This window comes from Choloepus didactylus, chromosome 8 (genome assembly GCF_015220235.1).
Source record: "Choloepus didactylus isolate mChoDid1 chromosome 8, mChoDid1.pri, whole genome shotgun sequence".
NCBI lineage: Eukaryota > Metazoa > Chordata > Mammalia > Pilosa > Megalonychidae > Choloepus > Choloepus didactylus.
In genome coordinates this window covers 18,942,906-18,963,173 of record NC_051314.1, presented here as the reverse complement: position 1 = coordinate 18,963,173, position 20,268 = coordinate 18,942,906, and the positions used below count along the sequence as shown (strand labels likewise).

The 20,268-nt window shown below is 40.9% G+C and overlaps 1 pseudogene; it reads right to left on the bottom strand.

The window, feature by feature from the left end:
* Positions 1-1,132: 1,132 nt before the first annotated feature.
* On the bottom strand, positions 1,133-2,941 carry LOC119542556 (annotated as a pseudogene).
* Positions 2,942-20,268: the final 17,327 nt, after the last annotated feature.

Genomic DNA, 20,268 nt, shown 5'->3' with positions numbered 1-20,268 from the left:
AATTTGTTAATATTTTATTGAGGATTTTTTTAATCTCTGTTCATAAGAGGTATTAGTCTATATTGTTTTAGTGTCCTAGGCTGTTCCAAGAGGATAACATGAAATGGGTTGAAATTGAGTGAAAGACATGAATATACATGTCCAAGATGCCCAATGAACTCCAAACACGATTAAACGAAATAGAACCATGCTACACCATATATAATCAAACTGTTGGATACCAAAGACAAAGAGAGAATTCTGAAAACCATATTAGAGAAGTGACATGCCACATATACGGGCTCCTCAATAAGATTAAGCGCTGATTTCTCATTAGAAACCATAGAAGCAAGAAGGCATTGTGCTGATATAAAGTTCTGAAAACCATACACTGCCAGCCAAGAATTCTATATCCAGCAGAACTATCTTTCAAAAATGAGGGAGAGAAAGTAGGCATTCCCAGATAAATAAACGGTGAGGAAGTTTGTCACCACCCGACCAGCCCTAAAAGAGAAGGAAAAGAGAGTTCTGCAGGTTGAAAGGAAAGAACAATAGACAATAGATCAAAACTGCATAAAGAAATAAAGATCTCCAGTAAGGGTAATGACTTATGCCAGCACTATTGTATTTTTGTTTTTTAACTCCACTTTTTACTACCTATAGGATCTAAAATGCAAATGCATAAAACATAATAGGAAATCAGTGGTTTTGGACTCATAATGTATAAACATGTAATTTGTGACAATAACTACATTAATGTGAGGGTGGAGGGGCATAGAAACATAATTGGTGTATACTATTTTTTTTTTAAGCCACTGTGTGGTTTTCTTCAATTATACTGAATCTTGTATTGCACATACCAGTGTGAAGTTTGTTATTCAGACTTTACAGGCATCTTTCCTAATTCAAATCAGTCCTCCTCCAAGCATGTATCAGGAACTGACTTAAAAACAATAATAATTATCAGGTCCATGTGGCACTGTGATACAACTGGGGAAAATAAACCAGAGGAGCTTCCACCAGCCCCCAAACCCAGAACATCCCACTGAAATATCTACTCTCTTTTTAAAGAAACTGGAACAGGATGCGGGGGTTTCTACTCGTCTACTAAAAAGAACACATACTTGAAGCACCTGGCCAGAGCGTCGCCATGCTAAGGCCTGCCTCCCAGCCACACAGCTTCATGTAGCTTCCACCTGTGGATCCTCTACTTTGTGATGATCTGCTGGATCCGCCTCAGCATCTTGTACTTGTCGCAGCCTTGTCTCACGTTTTCATTGTGGATGACACCATTGTGGGTCCTCTTGTTCTCGTCTCTGGCCTGGGACAGCTCGTTGGTCAGGGTGATCAGCTGCCGCTGCACAGGCTCGTTCTTCTCAGACTTGGTGATTTGCTTCTCCTCACTGCGGTCTCCAGGAGGCCCTGCTGGAAAGCTCGGTGCTGTAGCCCGTGTACTCCAGCCCTTCCTCCTGTGGCTTTCCCGCACGTGGAAATTCACAGGCTCGTACACGGGTGGCGGTGGCGCAGTCATCACCAGGTGCAGCTCCTCCTTGGTGTTCTCCAGGGCATCCTGGGCTTCTTTGGCCCCATGCTGCCACTCTTCAACCTCATCCTCCTTGTGCCTCCTAGCCTCTTCCAAAAGGGCAATCCTGGTAGTGTACTCGGCAAGTTCTGCAGCCAGCTGCTCCTGGCTCTTTATCTGATTGGCGCCCTGTCTCTCTAGCTCCTCCTTGGCTCACAGTGGGGCCACACAGTCCGCCTCCAAGCACTCAGCCTCCTCCTGGGCACGCTTCCTCCCTCCTCCAGCTGCAGGGCTCTCTGAATCTGATTAGAGAATTCTTGTCTACTTTTCTTAGTTTTTTGTTGGTAGTCCTGAAGACTTAGCATCAGCTCCCCCTTCTCTCACATCATCTGCTCTTTTTCCCTCTCAATGGTTTCTCTCTTTTTCTTTCCTTTTCATTTTCCAGCTGTTGCTGCTCCAACTGCTTCTGGTGCTTCTCTTCCTGGGCCTGGGCCTTCATCTGCTGCACCTTGACGTGTCAGGCTCCCAACGCATGTACAGCTCATGATTCCCCATGCCCAGCTGCAGGATTTGCTTGTTGATTCTCAGACAGGGAGGGGTGGGTGCAGAACACAAAGTCAGTTGCCTTCTTGTCGATGGACTTAATGACAAACTTTTTGTCATTGAAAAAGATGTTTCTAATTTCACCTCCAGGGAAGCCAATCTTTGGGGTCAACTTATCATCTTTCTCATAAATATTTAGCACAAGAGCATCAACTCCAAGGCAAAAGTCTGTTCCTCTCTTATTTTTTATCTCCAAATAGTTGACTCCATACATTTCCAGGTCCTGTGCAATCTTCAGATACTTTAACATAGCATTATCTTTGAGCATCCCGTGGTGCTCAACGTGCTACACCTGGATCCAGTCCTCCCACTGGTCTCTTGTGAGCTTCTGCTGGTCCATCACGCTTTGAGGAATCAAGTGCTCAGAGCTGAGGTACCCAAACATGTGCATTTCCTTGTTATAGTCACCAAACTTGGCCTGCACAGCATAGGACCTGAGGAGCATCTCATCACTGAGAATTCCTTCCTTCACTTGGAGGAAAAGCTTCTGCATGATGTCTTGGATGAGCTCCTTAGACACATCAGGGTAGAACTCAGCCCAGAACTTGAACTGGAAGGGGTTCCCTTTTCTGACACCCTGGGAAGACACCTTTTTATCAAGTTTCAGCCAGGTAAGAAATCCTTTATTATCCACATACTGGAGTCCAAAGTACCACACTTCCTGAAGGCCAGTGGTCTTAACCACCTGATCAAAAAGCTGTTTCCCAGTAGTATTTGGCTGGATATTTGGTAACTTGTACATTGATTGGTTTTTCGCATTTTCGATTTCTGGTGTGTTTTCCTCCATCCTTTGGAAACACAGCTCCGTAGTAGCAACCAAAGTGATTCTTCCAACATGCAGGCCTGCCAGGTGGTCCACTGCCCTCTTGCCACTGTCTGTGTGTCTGTCTTCTTGTGTATACTATTGAAGTCAAGCTTGAATCAAAGAAAATGAGATTGTTACAGATTTAGGATGTTAAAATGTTAGCCCCATGGTAACTACAAAGAAAATACAGGAGAATTTATCCAAGCTGATGGATAAATCAAGCTGATAGAGTACAGGTTTCCAGGGGTGGGGGGCAAGGGGAATGAGGAGTTAATGCAAAATGGTTGTAATGTTTCTGTTTGGGGAGATGGGAAAATTTAAGTAACGGAAGGTGGTGAGGATACCGCAACACAGGAAAATGTGATTAATCCCATTCCTTGGGAGTGGTGGAGATGGGAAAGTTGATGTCATGTATAAGTTCCCACAATTAAAAAAAAAAAGGAACAAATAGAGGTCAGTGACAATTAAAGGCAATACATGATTCTGGACAGATTTAACAAGGGAAGAGAGAAGGCTCAAAATGACATTACTGGGACATATGGGAAAAAAAGGAATATAGACTATAAGCTTTATATCATGTTAAATTTCTTGACCTTGATAACTATACTTAAGGTGGATACATACGTGAATATCCTTGTTCTTAGGGCATATACACGGCAGTATCAAGGGCTTAAGGAGCATGGTATATACAGCCTACACCAAGGTGTGCAGAAAATGGATTGAAGGATAGGCAGTCAGACAGACAGACAGATACACAGATAGACAGATGGATTGATAGAATGACTGATAGCTAGCTAACAGTACAGCAAATTTGGCAAAATGTTAAATTTGGTGTATCTGGGGGATAGTGCTATGTTGGAAATCTCTGTATGGAATTTGTATTAGTTTTGTAGCTGTCCTATAAATTTGAAATTATTTCAAAATAATAAATTTTGTTTTTAAAAAATTTTTACTTTGGTTATGTGACCTTTACTTGTTTTCTCCATTTGTATAATTTTCCCCCTGCTCTTACTTCCTTCCCTGGTTACTGTTTCCCAACCAATTTACTGAAACCCTAACCCCTGTTGACTATGTTTTATTTTCCTCTGCCAGAACCAGTAAATTTCTGATGGAGTTCCTGGAGGTAAAACCCATGAAAGTGTGGGAACTCCCCACAAGACCCAGGAAATTCTCACTTTCACATTAGTCCATTCTCAGTCTCCAGAATTTCATCAAAGTCACCATTTAAGTGTTTCTACTGGTTTATGATCCCAGAAGTCTCTACTCCAGGCTGTGTATTTTTTGATGCACCATCAAGATTTTATAGTGGTGTTTTGTTCTGTGATCTCAGTTCTCTGATAGATCCAAGAAAAGTCATGCATTTTCAGTTTATGCAGCTTTATCTTGTAAGAGCAGGAGTGACAATTTTCAGGCTCTCAACATGTCAAAGCCAAAGCCAGATGTCTCATCAAAATTTAATATATGGCTTCCTTTAACTTAACAATTCTTCTTCCAAGAATTTGATCCTATAGTTATTCTTGCACAGGGCATGAAATACATATAATAATACATTTTTAACTTATGTTTAATTGAGATTGTTCACATAACATAAAACTATCCAAAGATCCAAAGTGTACAATCAATTGCCCATGGTACCATCATACAGCTGTGCATGCATCACCACAATAATTTTTTTTCAATTTTTAGAACATTTTCATTACTCCAGAAAAGAAATAAAGACAAAAATGGGAAACTCAAATCCTTTCATACCCCTAACCATGCCCCCTCCTCCATTATTGATTCATAGTTTTGGTATAATACATTTGTTACTGTTGATGAAAGAATGTTAAAATACTACTAACTGTAGCATATAGTTTGCAATAGGTATATATTATTTCCTATATGCCTCTCTATTATTAACTTCTAGTTACAGTGACATACATTTGTTCTAGTTCATGAGAGAGATTTCTAATATTTGCATAGTTAATCACGGACATTGTCCACCACAAGATTCACTATTTTATACATTCCCATCTTTTAACCGCCAACTTTCCTTCTGGTAACATACATGACTCTAAGCTTACCCTTTCCACCACCTTCACACACCTTTCAGCACTGTTAGTTATTCTCACAACATGCTACCATCACCCCTGTCCATTTCCAAACATTTTAGTTCACCCTAGTTGAACATTCTGCCCATAATAAGCAACCGTTCCTCATTCTTTAGTCTCATTCTATATCCTGGTAACTTATATTTCATGTCTATGAGTTTACATATTATAATTAGTTCATATCACTGAGACCCTGCAATATTTGCCTTTATGTGTCTGTCTTATTTCACTCAATATAGTGCCCTAATATTTCCTCATCAACCCATTTCTTTTAAGATGGTTTTGTTCACACACCATTCTGTCCTAAGTAAACAATCATTGGTTCCCTGTGTAGGCACATATTTATGTATTCAGCACCATCGCCACTATGTATATAAGGACGTCTCCATTTCTTCCACAAAGAAGGAGGAAGAGTCAAAGAAGGCAGAGAGAAAAAAGAAAAAGAAAACAGAGAGAGAGAGAAAAAAAAACTAAAAACAAAACTTGACAGCTAGAAAGCAACAAAAGGAAAGATAGCATTAACCTAAAGTAGAATAAAGAGTCAGACAACATCACCAATGCCAGAAGTCCCATACCCTTCCCCTATTCCCCACCCCCCATATGCATTTAGCCTTGGTATATTGCCTTTGTTATATTAAAGGAAGCATAATACAATGTTCCCGTAAATTATACTCTCTAGTTTGCATTCATTGTATTTTCCCTCCAATCCCACCCTATTTTTAACACCTTTGCAATGTTGACATTCATTTGTTCTACCTCATGTGAAAACATATTTGTAACTTTTATTACAATTGTTGAGCACCCTAGGTTTCCCTGAGCAACACAGTCCTGGTCTTTATCCTTCATCTTTTGTTCTGGTGTCCCACATGGTCCCAACCTTCCTCTTTCAACCATACTCACAGTCATCTTTGTTCAGTGTACTTACATTGCTGTGCTACTTTCTCCCAAAATTGTTTTCCAAACTTCTCACTCCTGTCTTTTCCTTTCTGTTTGCAGTGCTTCCTTTAGTGTTTCCTGTAGAGCAGTTATCTTGTTCACAAACTCTGTCATGTCTGTTAGAGGATATTTTAAGCTCTCCCTCATATTTGAAGGACAGTTTTGCCAGATATAGGATTCTTGATTGGTGGTTTTTCTCTTTCGGTATCTTAAATATATCAGCGCACTTCCTTCTTGCCTCCATGGTTTCTATTGAGAAATCCGCATATAGTCTTATCAAGCTTCCTTTGTATGTGATGGATTGCTTTTCTCTTGCTGCTTTCAGGATTCTCTCTTTACCTTTGACGTTTGATAATCTGATTATTAAGTGTCTTGGCATAGGCCTATTCAGATCTATTCTGTTTGGGGTAAATGTGCTTCTTGGATCTGTAATTTTATGCCTTTCATAAGAGATATGAAATTTTCATTGATGATTTCTTTCATTATTGCTTCTGCCCCTTTTCCCTTCTCTTCTCCTTCGGGGACACCAATGATACATACATTCCTGCTTTTTCTGTTGTCCTTAAGTTCCCAGAGACATTGCTCATATTTTTGCATTCTTTTCTCTATCTGTTCTTTCATGTGTAGGCTTTCAGGTGCCTTGTTCTCCAGTTCCTGAGTGTTTTCTTCTGCCTCTTGAGACCTGTATTGTATGTTTCCATTGTGTCTTTCATCTCTTGTGTTGTGCCTTTCATTTCCATAGATTCTGCCAGTTGGTTTTTCAAACTTTCAATTTCTACCTTATATATGCCCAGTGTTTTCATTATATGCTTCATCTCTTTTGCCAATTTTCCCTAAACTTTTTCAATTGACTTAGTATTAGTTGTTTAAATTCCTGTATCTCAGTTGAAGTGTAAGTTTGTTCCTTTGACTGGGCCATAACTTCATTTTTCTTAGTGTAGGTTGTAGTTTTCTGTTGTCTAGGCATGGTTTCCTTGGTTACCTCAATCAGGTTTTCCCAGACCAAAAGGGTCTCCGTTCCCAGAAGGAAGAGCTATTCAGTGTCCAGTTTCCCCGAGGTGCCTTAGAAAATTGGTACGCCCTGTGAGGTCTTGGATCACTGTGCTTTTCTGCCCAGCAGGTGGCGCCTGTCAACCCATAACTCCAGACTGGTGTAAGGAGGTGTGGCCTGTGGCTGTTTTCCCCCAGGCTCTGAGGTCTGGTTCTGAATAGAAGGCGGGTAGTAGAGCTGGGCCCCACCTCTTTCCTCTTAGGGAAGATAAGACCCCCTAGGGAGAGGTCATTAGCATTTGAATGGTCCCTCTCTGCCTGTGCTATCTCCACCCTTGTCTGGGTCAGGGTGCTGGGAACCGAAAATGGCTGAGGCTTTCTCCACTGAGCTGAAACAGGTACAGAAAGCCATCTTCAGGGCCAGTCGATGGCCACTCTCCAGCTCTCCAAGGTCAGTCATCACCCAAAGCCTCTGTCTGCTTATTAGGGATTCGTACCTTGCATCGAGCAGTCCATTTTTGTTAATTAAAACCCCAAGTGGAGCTCAGCTGAGCTGTATTCACTTGCTTGGACAGAGCTGCTCTCTAGCTCCATGAGGCTTTGCAGCTCAGGCCATGGTGGGTGGGGGCTTCCAGCTTGAATTTGCAGTTTTTACTTACAGATTTTATGCTGCAATCTCAGGCATTCCTCCCAATACAGGTTGGTGTATGATGAGTGGACAGTCACGTTTGTCTCCCCGCAGTTATTCTGGATTATTTACTAATTGTTCCTGGTTGTTTATTAGTTGTTCCCGGGGATTAACTAGCTTCCACTCTTCTCTATGCCACCATCTTAGATCTTCTAATACTACATTTTTATATGAAAAAACTGGAAATGATTAATTGGCTTAATGGTAGGATATTGGTTAAATATAGTATGGTATATCAACACAGGGATTGCTAAGCATCTGGAAAAAGAGTGATTTGACTTCTATGGCCCAATATCGATAAGTGGGAAAATACAAGTTATAGACTGCATATAGAATAAGATCAGATTTCTGTGTTAAATATAAAAAGGACACACACATATACAAGCCTATAGAGGCATAGAAAATGGCTGGGAGAACACACGCAAAAACATTAACTGTTATTACACGTGGGGAATGGGATGGGAGGGAGACATTTACTTTTCACTTTATATCTTCATGTGTTACTTGATTCTTTTAAAAAGAGCATGCATTACTTTTTAAAAATTTAAATGATAATAATAAAGGTAAAAAAGGAGTGAATGAGCTACACTTTCAAATGCTGATTAGAGCAAGTTGGATGAAGATTGAGAGGTGACATTAAGAAGCAAGAGAATGAAAGCCTAGGTGGACAACAAGGAAAGGAGGAGAAGGCTGGCAGTATTAAGCAATTAAAAGGGAAGCAGATGGGGGCTTAAATTCTGGGTTGGCTAATGGAAGTGTGTGGATATGTGTCCTTCTGTCCCTCAGCCTGTTTTATTTAGGAGAGAAGCTAAGAGCCAACACAGACCCTGATGCTGATGCTTGGAGATGTTTCGAGACATCTGGAGATGTGGACAGAAGGATGTTCAGAGATGCTAAGAGATGAAGCCCAGGGTTTGCCCTGGAGAAGTTAAGAGAGGACCCCCAGATGCTTAGAGAGAAACACCCTGGGAGAAAGAAGGAAGTATGCACAGATGCTGAGAGAGAGGAGCTAAGAAAGATGCCTAGAGACATTTTGGAAAAAGCCATTTTGAAACACAACCCAGGAGCAAAGGACCAGCAGACGCTAGCCACATGCCTTCTCTGCTGACAGAGGTATTCCGGACACCATCGGCTATTCTCCAGTGAAGGTATCCTTTTGTTGATGCCCTAGTTTGGACACTTTTATGGCCTTAGAACTATAAATTTGTAACCTAATAAATCCCCTTTATAAAAGCCACTCCATTTCTGGTATCTTGTATAATGACAGCATTAGCAAAACAGAACAGTCACATTTAACATAGGGTAAGATATTTTTCCTGAGTAAAGGGTGAGAATTGATAGTAGCATCATTACCAGTTTGCTAGCTCTCAATCTGTTACGAAGTATTGCAGTTTGTGTATGTCCAGTTGCAGTATAAGGAATTACTTGTTCACAATACTTCTTTTCCTGCCCCTGCCATAGCTTCCAGCAGGTGAAATATGCTTCCCCACGTACTAACTTAGGCCATGTGACTTGATTTAGTTTACAGTCAAGTTCAACAAGAGATTTTTAAACACACTCACATGCTTTGGCTAGCTCTCTGGCTTCCTAAGATCTTCCTTGTGTGAAGTTAACCACAGATACTTTATCCTGGGTCTTGAATAAGGGATATATGGTGCAGACCTGAGCCCAACCCACCTGGGGAGAGTTCCCAGCTCACTTGCAGACTCATGAGTAAGAAATACACATTTGTTTTTGCAAATAACTGAAAAGTTGTGGCTGTTTGTTCTGCAGCATTATTGCAGCAATAGCTGACTAACACAGTTTCAAGAATTATTTAGATTATATTGCTGTTACATTTATCAATTAATTGCTCTTCAACTTCAAATCCACACAATGGAACAATGTTAGGGTTTGTTGACAGAGGGACATTGCAAGACATAGCATGGGCAGGGGCTTCTCTTCCTGGTGGTAGCGTCCTTTTCTTTCTCCTGTGACCTGGTTTCCAGCGGTGTTTGGGAGGCCCAGTTGCACTCATTCTTCAGTAAATTTCTCTGGGGCCTTAGGGGAAAGCTTCCTGTAGACCAGCTCTGGCCCTCTGTGACTTCAGCAAACCTCTCCACCACCCCACAGAATTCAACCACACTCTCCAAAGAGGGGGTAGGTGGGACCTCTTTTAAGTTTTTTGTTCTTCCTTGGTTTCCTCCCTTATCCTAGAGATAGTAATAGCTTCTCCCTGAATTTGTAATTTCTATATTCCTTAAAGTCTTCTGTTATTCCTCTTAATAGTCAACCAACTTTTTTTCTAGTCAAGAATTCTTTATATTAAATTTTCCCCATTCAAATTTCCAATGTGGTTTTTGTCCCCTACCAGTATCCTGGCTGATAGAATTCTTAATTAGTAGAATTTTTGTCATGAAAAAGAGAATGTGAATATTTTTTATCAAACAAAGAGTCATTTTTTTTCTTGACAAAATATTTTGATTATTGAACTTAAAGATGTTTAGCATATTTTACTTTTATAAAAAAAAAAGTGTTCCAGAATGATAGTGTGACATGCACAGGCATTAGAGAGAGCATTTCAGAAAGGGATGCATGGAAAAATTTCTGTTATATGATTTTGTTGACAAAATAGCTTAAATACTCAACAAACAAAAAATCTTGAACAAAATTTTCCAATTGTTTAAAAATGTAGCAATGCAGCACATCCCATTTTGTTTGCACAAAAAATGAAGAGAAAATAAAGCATATTCTAAACAGATTTGAAATACAATCTTTGCATAATTGATGGATGAGACTGGAAAGTGAGTATCATGATTCAGTAAGCCCAGGCAATGACAGGATTATTCCATCCAGACCCTTGTAATATTGGGTTTTATAGTTTTCAGTTATGATGACATTAAAACCAAGACAATAAATGAATTTAGAGCCAGATCTTCAAGCTTCTGTATCACACTGTGATACTTTCCAAAAGTAAAAAATCATATTCAATCACATTATCTTCACCAAATTATGTTTAATGTTGAGATGTTTTAGTGAAAGCAACAAGTATTTTGTTTTGTTAATAAATAACATAAAATTATTATAAATAAGCTTGTCTTTATCTCCTTTAACTTTCTATTATTTATGTAGAATAGACGTGTGTTAGTAGCGTTAAGACACAATTTAAAAAGAGATGATACATATTTTGGGGTGTACTCATATTTTCCACGTATTTTAGGAGTGTGTGATCAAAAACATTTGTAAGCCACGTGTCAGAAGGTCAGAAGTACCTAGTAAGCAGAGGGTTTCACTGCCAAGATCAATGGCAAAGCCAAGGAACAAAGGACTTTAAGAGTCCAGAAAAGAGGCACTTCTTGCTTTTGTTTTGGTAAACAGCAGCATTATCATACAGCTTTTCTTCACTTCTTATTTTAAGTACAAAATGTCCATGGGTCTTCAGAAAAACACATTCACCTGATAGTTTGAAAATGTCCACATTCTGGAATTGGGGCCCTGTTCCTGTAGATAGTTTTCAGTATTTTTTGTAATACAGTGTTTAAAGCAAAATTAATGTTTACCTAGGGGACAAAAACATTTTCAACTTTGCTTCTTGGCTGGTCCACTACTCAGCCTTATATGGCACATTCCTGTTTCCTACCTTCTGTTTCTTTCATTTCTCCCAGAAATAAGGTGGCAAATCATTGACATCCTCTCATCCAACTGTGTGAGGAGAACCTGATAAAAGGTATTAACCAGCCACTCTCTTATTTCTGATCTGGGGTAGGAGAGAAAGATAAAACTAGAAAATGGTATTGCCATGCGGAATAGCAATGATGCACCTTTTCGCAACACGACATTGAGAAGGTTGTAAGGTACCAAAACGGTGGATTGTTAGCCCAGCAAGATACTGTAAAATCATCCAGTACAATCCTCTTATTTTAAAGATGAGGAAATTGAGTCTCAGAGAGCTTTAGTGACTTAGCCAGAGAATTATTGGCTTGATGTATCATATAGAGGTATTAAAGTCTAATAATCTTACTTACAATTGGGAAAATTGAGGTTCAGTGAGTTAAAGGACTTGCTCAAGATTACACAGTAAGATAGCAGATCCAAGAGGAGATCTGAGTGGGTTGAGCACCTTGAATCAGTTAGGATTTCTCAGTCTGAAGAGACAAAGGCTGAGAAAAGGTAAAATGGTGAGATCCATCAGGCCTTAAAGCCTGAGTATGAGCTCCCTCATGTTCTTAAGATTCTAAAGTGAAGGGGGTGGGGGATGATGACAAGGTTGAGTCTGAAAAATCTAAGAACTGCTTTCCTTTCTCCATGGAAGCTCTCATGATCCCTAAACCCCGGCCCTTAACACCTCAAGCCAGCATCACTGATTACAGTTTCCCAAAGCTTCTGGCCCATGGACCATTCTTTGAAATATCCTAGAAATAGTCTCAATATAGGACATAACTCTGCAGTGCTTTTTATCTTTCTGGACCAACACTGATTATTTTGAGAGCCAGATAAAAATCTTTGTTATTTTTCATGTAATCAAAAGAACAAGAAAGACAAAAACACTCATTTCTTGTCTCAGGTAATTGCTGGTTTCCTTTTTGCTGGGAAAATTCTGGGATTACTTTAATGCTGGAATGAGTTGGCAGCCAAGATGGCCATCTCTCCTCTTCTCAGGAAGTCAGGCTTGTCTGGCTTTATTTTTCCTCCTTGGAACAGCAGGCAAGTTTAAAAACCTTTCCTTGGGTCTGATTAGTGGTCAGGCATGAATTCTGAAAGAAAGAGAATGGAAAGGCTAGGGAAAAGTTGAGCTGTAATGTTGAGAGAAGAGAAAATAGAGGTGGGCAACAAGAATAATATTTTTCATGCAAGATGCCCATGGTTACTATTTTCTTTGTTTATTTAAATAGGATACTGTGGGGACAAGCTCTAGAAAATGCTATAAGAACATGGGGTAGAGCTACTTCAAGTTTCTGGAAAAAGGGAAGTCTCTCCCTTATCCAGCCTTGCTCAGCTGGACTCACTGAGCTCCTCCTTGGCATGCCCATCTCATAAGGAGCAAAAACTTGGGAGTTCTATCCCCTCCAACAGGCAGGGCATGTAGGTACCCTGCTGCTCTTGTCTTTTGTCAGGAGAACCTGGAGAGAGCCCTGGACATTTTGGGGTGAAATACGGTTGTTCTTACAGAAAAGAATGGGCTGGTAGAGGCAGTTTACTTCTCCCTCACACTCTGGGTGAGATGTAGCTTTCCACCCACAAAGGAGGTCATGTTTGGTCATTTGAAATGTAGGACATTAATTTCTAAAAATATTTATGGAGCAGGTGCTCTGTATACCTGACACTGAGCTGAGAATGAGTAACAGAGGGAAGTATAAGCCCCTGTCCAGCAGGTGATAGGTGAGCAGATGAATGGTTACAATCCCATATGATAAAGGCCATGATGGAGGAATGTGCAAGTTCCATGGCAGCAAAGTTGAGTGCCCAAGAGACGAAGGAGGAAGGAAGAGGAGGGAGTTTCATCTGATTGTGTGGAGAGGAAAGGAGTTTTCAAGCCCATCAGATATCATGGAAATCCTCTCTGCCTTTATCCAGCTCTGTGACCTTGGGGAAGTCACTTGACCTTTCTGAGTCTCCATTTATTCACTATAAAATGAAGATTATATATACCTCATGGGGTTATTGTGAGGATTAGATGAGATCTTTTACACTAGTCATTTAGAGCATTGCCCAGCCCACAGTGAACACGCAGCAAATGGCAACTTGATGGCTGTAATTTAGGTCAAGCTGGATTTCTACACTTCAGTGGAAGGGCTATGGGAAAGCAGAAGATGACTCAGATGTCTCATTGGACAACAAGACAGATACTGAAGACAAGCAGTGTTAGGTTTGGAGAGAGAGAAAGAGGAAAATGATGATCTTGGTTTGGAAAAAGTTGCAGCCGACGTGCCTGTGGGATATCAGAGTGGGAGGGTAATCAGAAGGGGAGGCAGAGGAAGGAGGCCCCAGGGAACCCTTGAACCATCAGGACAGCTCAGCACCTCCCCTATTTTTATCTGTGCAATTCCTATTAGTCAAGCAAAGGACCCAGTCTCTCTAATGACTCAAACTTTATTCCGCCTCATCGGAAAGATTGGTCCATTTCCCTGAACTCTCTGAGAACAGTTACAGGCAAGCATGAAACCTTATTTGACTCAGTAACTCAATCATTCCTTATTTTTATACAGTAAACACATTGCAGTACCTACTATATGTAAAACACTGATCTAGGATCTAGAGAATCAATATTGACTAAAATAGTTGATTTCCCCACTCAGTAAGCGTCAATGTATTTATATGTACTAAACTCACTGACAGTTTAATTTCCCTCTCACATCAACTTTGGGTGAATTTCAGTAGCAACAAAACAAAAACCTTGAAAGATTCTTACAAATTATATAGTCTAATCTCAGTTTGACAAATATTTACTGAATGCCTATCATATACTAGCACCCTTATTTTTCAGATGGGAAAATAAAAGTCTAAGAGGGGTTTAATGTTTTGCCTAAGGACATCCAATGACTATATGGAAAGGACAGGATATCAGTTAGCTATTGCTATGTAACAAACCATTCTGAAACTCAGTGACTTAAAACATCAATCATTAATGTTTGATAATGTATCTACAGGTTTGCTAGGGGTTGCCTGATCTGCTGGGGATAGGTCTGCTCCATGCAACGCTCATCTTCCTCCTGGGATCAGCAGAGCAGCCTGAGAAGGTCTGTCTCATGGCTATGGCATAGGTAAAAGAGAATAAGCAGGAACATGCACAAGGTCTTGTGGTTACTTCTGTCTCATTCTATTGACCCAAGCAAGTCTTGGAACTAGAACATGGTTACTTCAACCTCATCTATTGGTCAAAGTAGGTCAAATAGCTGAGCTCAGAATCAGAATGGGAGGGGATGCAGCAAAATTTCATAACTTAGGGAGAAGGCATAGAATTGGGGTCATTAAGGCAATCTAATATATTCAGGATTCAGACCCAAGTCTCTTTAGGCCCTCTTTATGGTTATTTTCACAATTTCTAATCACGTTTACTTTGAATAAGAAACACACAGACATATTTGCCCTTTGCCATCTGCAGGACTGAGTCTCAACAAAGCCAGAACTCAGGCAGGATGGAATTGCAGCCAAACTTCCTACTATTCTTTCCCCCTAAATCCCACTTACACTGTCCATTCTCTGCCTCAGGCTGACACTTCCACACAATGTCGAGGGCCTTCCCAAACTCTGGGCTCTGGACTTTTCTTTCCTTCTTCCCACATCATCAAGACCAGCACTCAGGAGGCTTAGCCATTAGAAAAACAGCTGATCACTGAATTCTGATTATCCTTTGTTCACTCAGACAAATTGTTACTGAGTATTTAATCTATTTGTAGCTCTGTGCCGGGAGCTGTTTGTTGGTCATGGAGTTGAATCACAGATCCAATTCTTAATGAATATACATTCCAGTGGGAGAAATCATACATGCACATAATTAATTGTTTTCATTCCTATGCACAAAAATTATTGAATATAGTGCCAAGCACTTTCTTAGAACATTGGACTACAATGATAAATAAGAAAGGCCCACAGTCCCTGCCCTGACAGATCTTAGGGTCTAAAAAGGACTCACGTAGATCAGAGTGCTGAGAGGGAGAAGACAACATTTCTGCTGTCAACGAGGTGATTAATCGGAGAAGGTTTGGGGAAAGTTAATAGTTAAGTTGGGCTCTGAATAATAAACTGGGGAGTTTCTAAACAATGCTGCTTCTCTAAGGATGTGGGCACCAGTGTGAGCACTGGAGTTAAAGACCTGGGTTTGAATCTTTGTCCTAATGCTTAGGAGGATGGCTGGGGATAAGCTACTTAATCTCTCTGTTCAGTGGCATGCTAATGAATTGTGGAGACACGGAAGGTTCCCTGGCTTGATAGGTTATATAAGGGGGCCACTTCCTAAGCTTCAGAAGCCTGAAGGCAGGCACCAGGCTGGGAGAAGGCCAAAGCTTTGCATGCCTGAAGGCAGGCAGCAATTTAGATAAGGGTATAGTCGCAGGGCTCCTTCCGTGCTCCTGTCTCCTGCTCCCGCTGTCTCCCGTCTAGCCCCAAAGACATTGTCCCTTGTGATCAAAGACATGCAATCACACCTTATGGCTCTAGAAAAAATGCTCCCTCTCTGAAATACCTGAAAACAGTCACACAGGAAATGACCTTGTATGCTATAAAAACCTGTAGGAATAAGTAGAAGAAACTTTCTTTTGCATGAACTCAGAGACGGAATCGGCTCCCTTCTTTCACAATGAATGTTTAACAAGGAGCTTTCCAAAAATAAATAAATTCATTAAAAGGTTGGTTTTGTAGCATCTGCTAACTTCCATGGAGTAGCAACTACTCCTTCCATGGTCTATTTCAAGCTACCAACATGGTGACCTGGTGCCACTGAGCACGGAGTTGGAAAGAGAGTGCAGTAGCACACCGGTATGCAGTATCTTCCCCAGACAGACACAGAAGAAATAAATGCCCTCAAAGGCATAGGTAACAGTAAAATAAATAGGAAGTGAAGAGTTTTTCATACTTATTACATTTGGGTTGGTATGCTTTATTTAATTGTAAGTTTATATAATTTTACTTTTAAATAAAGCTGTGTTTAAAACCAGCTCACAAAATATCTAGAAATTTAAGTCAGCTCTCATTAGCCAATATGACTGAACTCAAACACACCAACGGCTCCATGCCTCAATATCTAATCTATAAAATGAAGATAAAAAATAATAGTTGTTACTGATTACATTGTTTTGAGGATTAAATAAGATGACTCATAGAAAGCACTTTGTACCCAGCACACTGTAAACACCATGGTGTCATGATGGTCATCATAATCACTATCATAATTACTATCACTAAGTCCATTTATAAGGGTGAACGCCAGAGAAGGAGGACTTTGGGGGCAAGAGTGGTGCTTGCCGATCAGGTCAGCCTTGGGAGAATCTGGTTGAGCCATAGCCTACAAACCATAGCCATTCTCAGCTGTTCAGAGTCAGTACCTGAAGATGTGGCATCCGCACACACTGGTATGCGAGTTACTCCCATGGAAGATGGCTGAATCTAAGCTGGTTATAATCTATTCTACACTCTCTCTTAGACCTGAAAATGGCCTCCTGCCTCCCTCCTTCCATTCTAGTTTTGCTTCTACATCTGACTTCTTGTCCACCGAGAGCCATTAACACCCCAGAACTCTGCTGCCATTTTTCTTCCTTCTGCCCCAGCGACTCTCAGGAAAAATGAGCTTATGCATAACATTGACATTTATCCATAAACATTGCTTTATGCCAGTTATCATTCTAAACATTTTACATGGATTCACTCACATCCTTGTCACAAAAATCACAAGACAGGCACTATTATCATCTCCATTTTGTCAATAAGAAAACTTGCCCCAAATCAGTCAGCAATGAATGAAAGAGTGGGAATTTACACCTCGATGCAGGTTTCAATACCCACAACCTTAACCACTGAACCATGCTAATTTCGAGCTACCACTCCCGTCATCATATTCTTTCATAGTTGATAACATTGGCATGGTAACCAAATAGTCATTATTTTATGGTTTGGGATTTTCATATATTCTTGGCAGCAAAGCAAATTGATTCTCTTAATTGTGCTCTGTTCAATCCTGAGTGAAAATAAATAGAATACTGTGATGAATAGTGGAGGAAGATGGTAGTAGTCATTCATTCTACAAACCTTTTTAAAATGTCTTCTTTGTGCTGGTACAGTTCAAGGCACTCATGACACAAAGGAATAAGGCAGAATTGCTGCCCTCAAAAGGCATGAAATGTAGTATAAAAAAAAAAAATATCAGGGAGAATGTTTGGAGAAGATGGAGGCTCCAATTCTCTCATTCAAATATTTGTATACCATTAACTCAAGGAAATAGATGAACCACTTCTTCAAGGAGGTCACAGTCTATTGGGGAAACTAATAAAGGCCTAAAAACATAATTTCAACACCTTGAGGATGGACAGTAACCCAGGTGTGTGCATAGTGATATGTGAAGAGAGCAACGCTGCCTAGAAAAATCACAGAGGGTGTCTCAGAAGAGAGAGGGAATGGCTATGAGTGACAATGAGGTTTGCCAGGCAGAAAAGGGGAAAAGGAGAGAAAAGAGCATTGCACAGAGGGAAGAACCTGTGTAAAGGAAAGAGTCAATTAATGGGGATGAACATTTTATTTTTAAGAATAAGCCTCAAAAAGGAAAGCAAATTATTTAACACAGAGGAGTTCCTATAGTCCTGATGATGGAGGCTGGGGTAAAGAGAAAACCAGGGCGAAAATTAAAGAATTCCCTTGAAGACAACACAAGATATAACAGGGACATTACAGACACAAGAATGTTGGATCATCTGGTCGACCCTCTCAGTTCACAGCCATGGAAAAGGGAAAGTGGGGCCAGGGGTTTCACAGTTCTCATGGAGCAGACACTTGAATCCAGTTCTTCTTTCTGCCATTGCAATGAGCTTTAAGCTATCCAACAATTAAGAGTAGGGGAAAAGGGAGCTCACATCCCTGAGTACTAGGGATTCTGGGATGCATCTGAGACAGAGAGACTATTAGAGATGATGAAGTCATGCCTGGATAAACATTTGCTAAGATTTTTTAGGAAATAAGGCTGATTCCCAAAGCAATCTGAGCAATCATTCCAACTGTGTACACAAAGAAGAGATTGAAAGAGGAGGGAACAGAGGCTCAATGAGTTTAGGGATTATCTGCTAATGGGAACATAGCAAGTCACTGGCAGGATGGATGGGGATTAGAACCACTGTCTCCAGACTCCCAGTCCCATGTTCTTTCCCCAGAATCCAAAGACCTGATAATGTCTTTGTAGCAGTGGCCTCCTGATTGTGGGAATTGTTCTCCCAAGAGTCATCCTTAAAGTAGAAGAAAGGATAGATGAAAAAGTCAGTGCCTCCTCAAAAAACTTTCTGCATGATAAAAATCAGAAACATCAAGGGGCTAGCGTCGCCATTACAAATGGGGGAATATGGCAGTGGTTTATTTGCACACAGGTTATGATAATGCACATCTCTAAGCCTTACTTATGCCCAGCCCCCTGCTCAGAAGTTGCTCCCCTTTTCCTCCCCATCTACCTGAAGTATATCATCCACAAGTACTAGGTAAAATTACACTCACTCCCTGACAATGATCCTGATAAGGCAGCCCACACTGATCACTCCTGCTTTTTGCCTTCCCACAGCATGAATGGGAAATTGACTGTAAGAAAGCTGGGAGCTAACCAAATTTGTACTCGCTGGTATTTTTTCCTAATCACTTTATGTGGAAATGTTTCCTCTTCATGAAAGGACAACACATTCCTTGAGAAAAAAACAATGTGTCTTCTCTTTATTTTGTACTCTAATGATGGCTAGTATATGTAAGCAATGCTTAGAAAATACATGTTCATTCAGTAAACATTGTCATGGCCTATGCTAGGCCATGAAAGTAGAGATGAATAGGACACTTCCCCATCCTCAGACAGCTGCCACTCTCCTGGGAACAGATATTCAAAGAAATGCCACAGAGAGTTCTGTTAGAGAATAAATTTGTGCCCCCTCGTCCCCCCTTCACCATAAAAGGTATCTGGAAACACCACAGTCTTACTGAAGTAAGAGACCCAGAATTAGAGTAGAGAGAGGGTAGAACAGCAGGGCACCCTGAAATCACTGCAGGTGGCCTCCCTTACCTGGGACAGAGAACCTCTGGAAGCTATCCTCAGAAGCGCACCTGACCCTTTGTGTGTTGAGATACTAAAATAAAAACCATCTGAGCCCAAGGAGAAGACAAGAGGAAAGGAGAACTAGCATTCTAGGGCCTTGAGTGGACTCAAGAGGCTATTCTGACTTGAAGCCCTCTTGGAGTTGACATTTCTTAGTATGTGGTCCCACCATGGATGGAACGACATTGTTTCCAAACCCATGGCGGTTTCCAAACCCATGGTGGTATCCAACATGGGTGGTCCAGCTTCTGCCACATGTCCCTGCCCTGCCTTCAATGCATCTTCTAGTTGGTCTCCACTGCCCCATCCCAGAGATGATGCATTCCAGCCCTGCCTCTGCTCCCCACTCCCAGCTCACCCAGGCTGGCTTCTCTTCACTGCAACGTCCTTCCCCATGGGGCAGAGGAGAAAGGAGGGGGCCAAGCTGGCCTCGCTGGTACCCCCTGTCACCATGAGCGCTGAGCTGGCTGAGGAATGTTGCCATTAGGAACACAGGGAAGGCTTGAGCCTCTATAAGCTGTGGACTGACTAGGAGGCATTAGTTACACCCTGTCCCACCCCTCAACAGTGCATGAAGGTTGGGGGAGAATACTTGGTTATAGGGAAACAGAGAGAATTTTTAAACCAAATTTTGAGGTAGAATTTAGATACGATAAATGAAATTTAAAATGTACATTTTAAGTGTACTGTTTGAAATATGTTGACATATGTATACATCCATGTAACCAGTATTCAGTCAAGATATAGGACATTCCCAGTTCCTTCCCACCCCTTCCCAATCACGGATCAGATTTCTATCACTACAGATTAGTTTTGCTTGTTCTAAAGGTTTACATAAATGGAACCATGCAGTACGTAGTCTTTTGCATCTGGCTTCTTTGGTGCAGCATAATTTTTCCCACATTT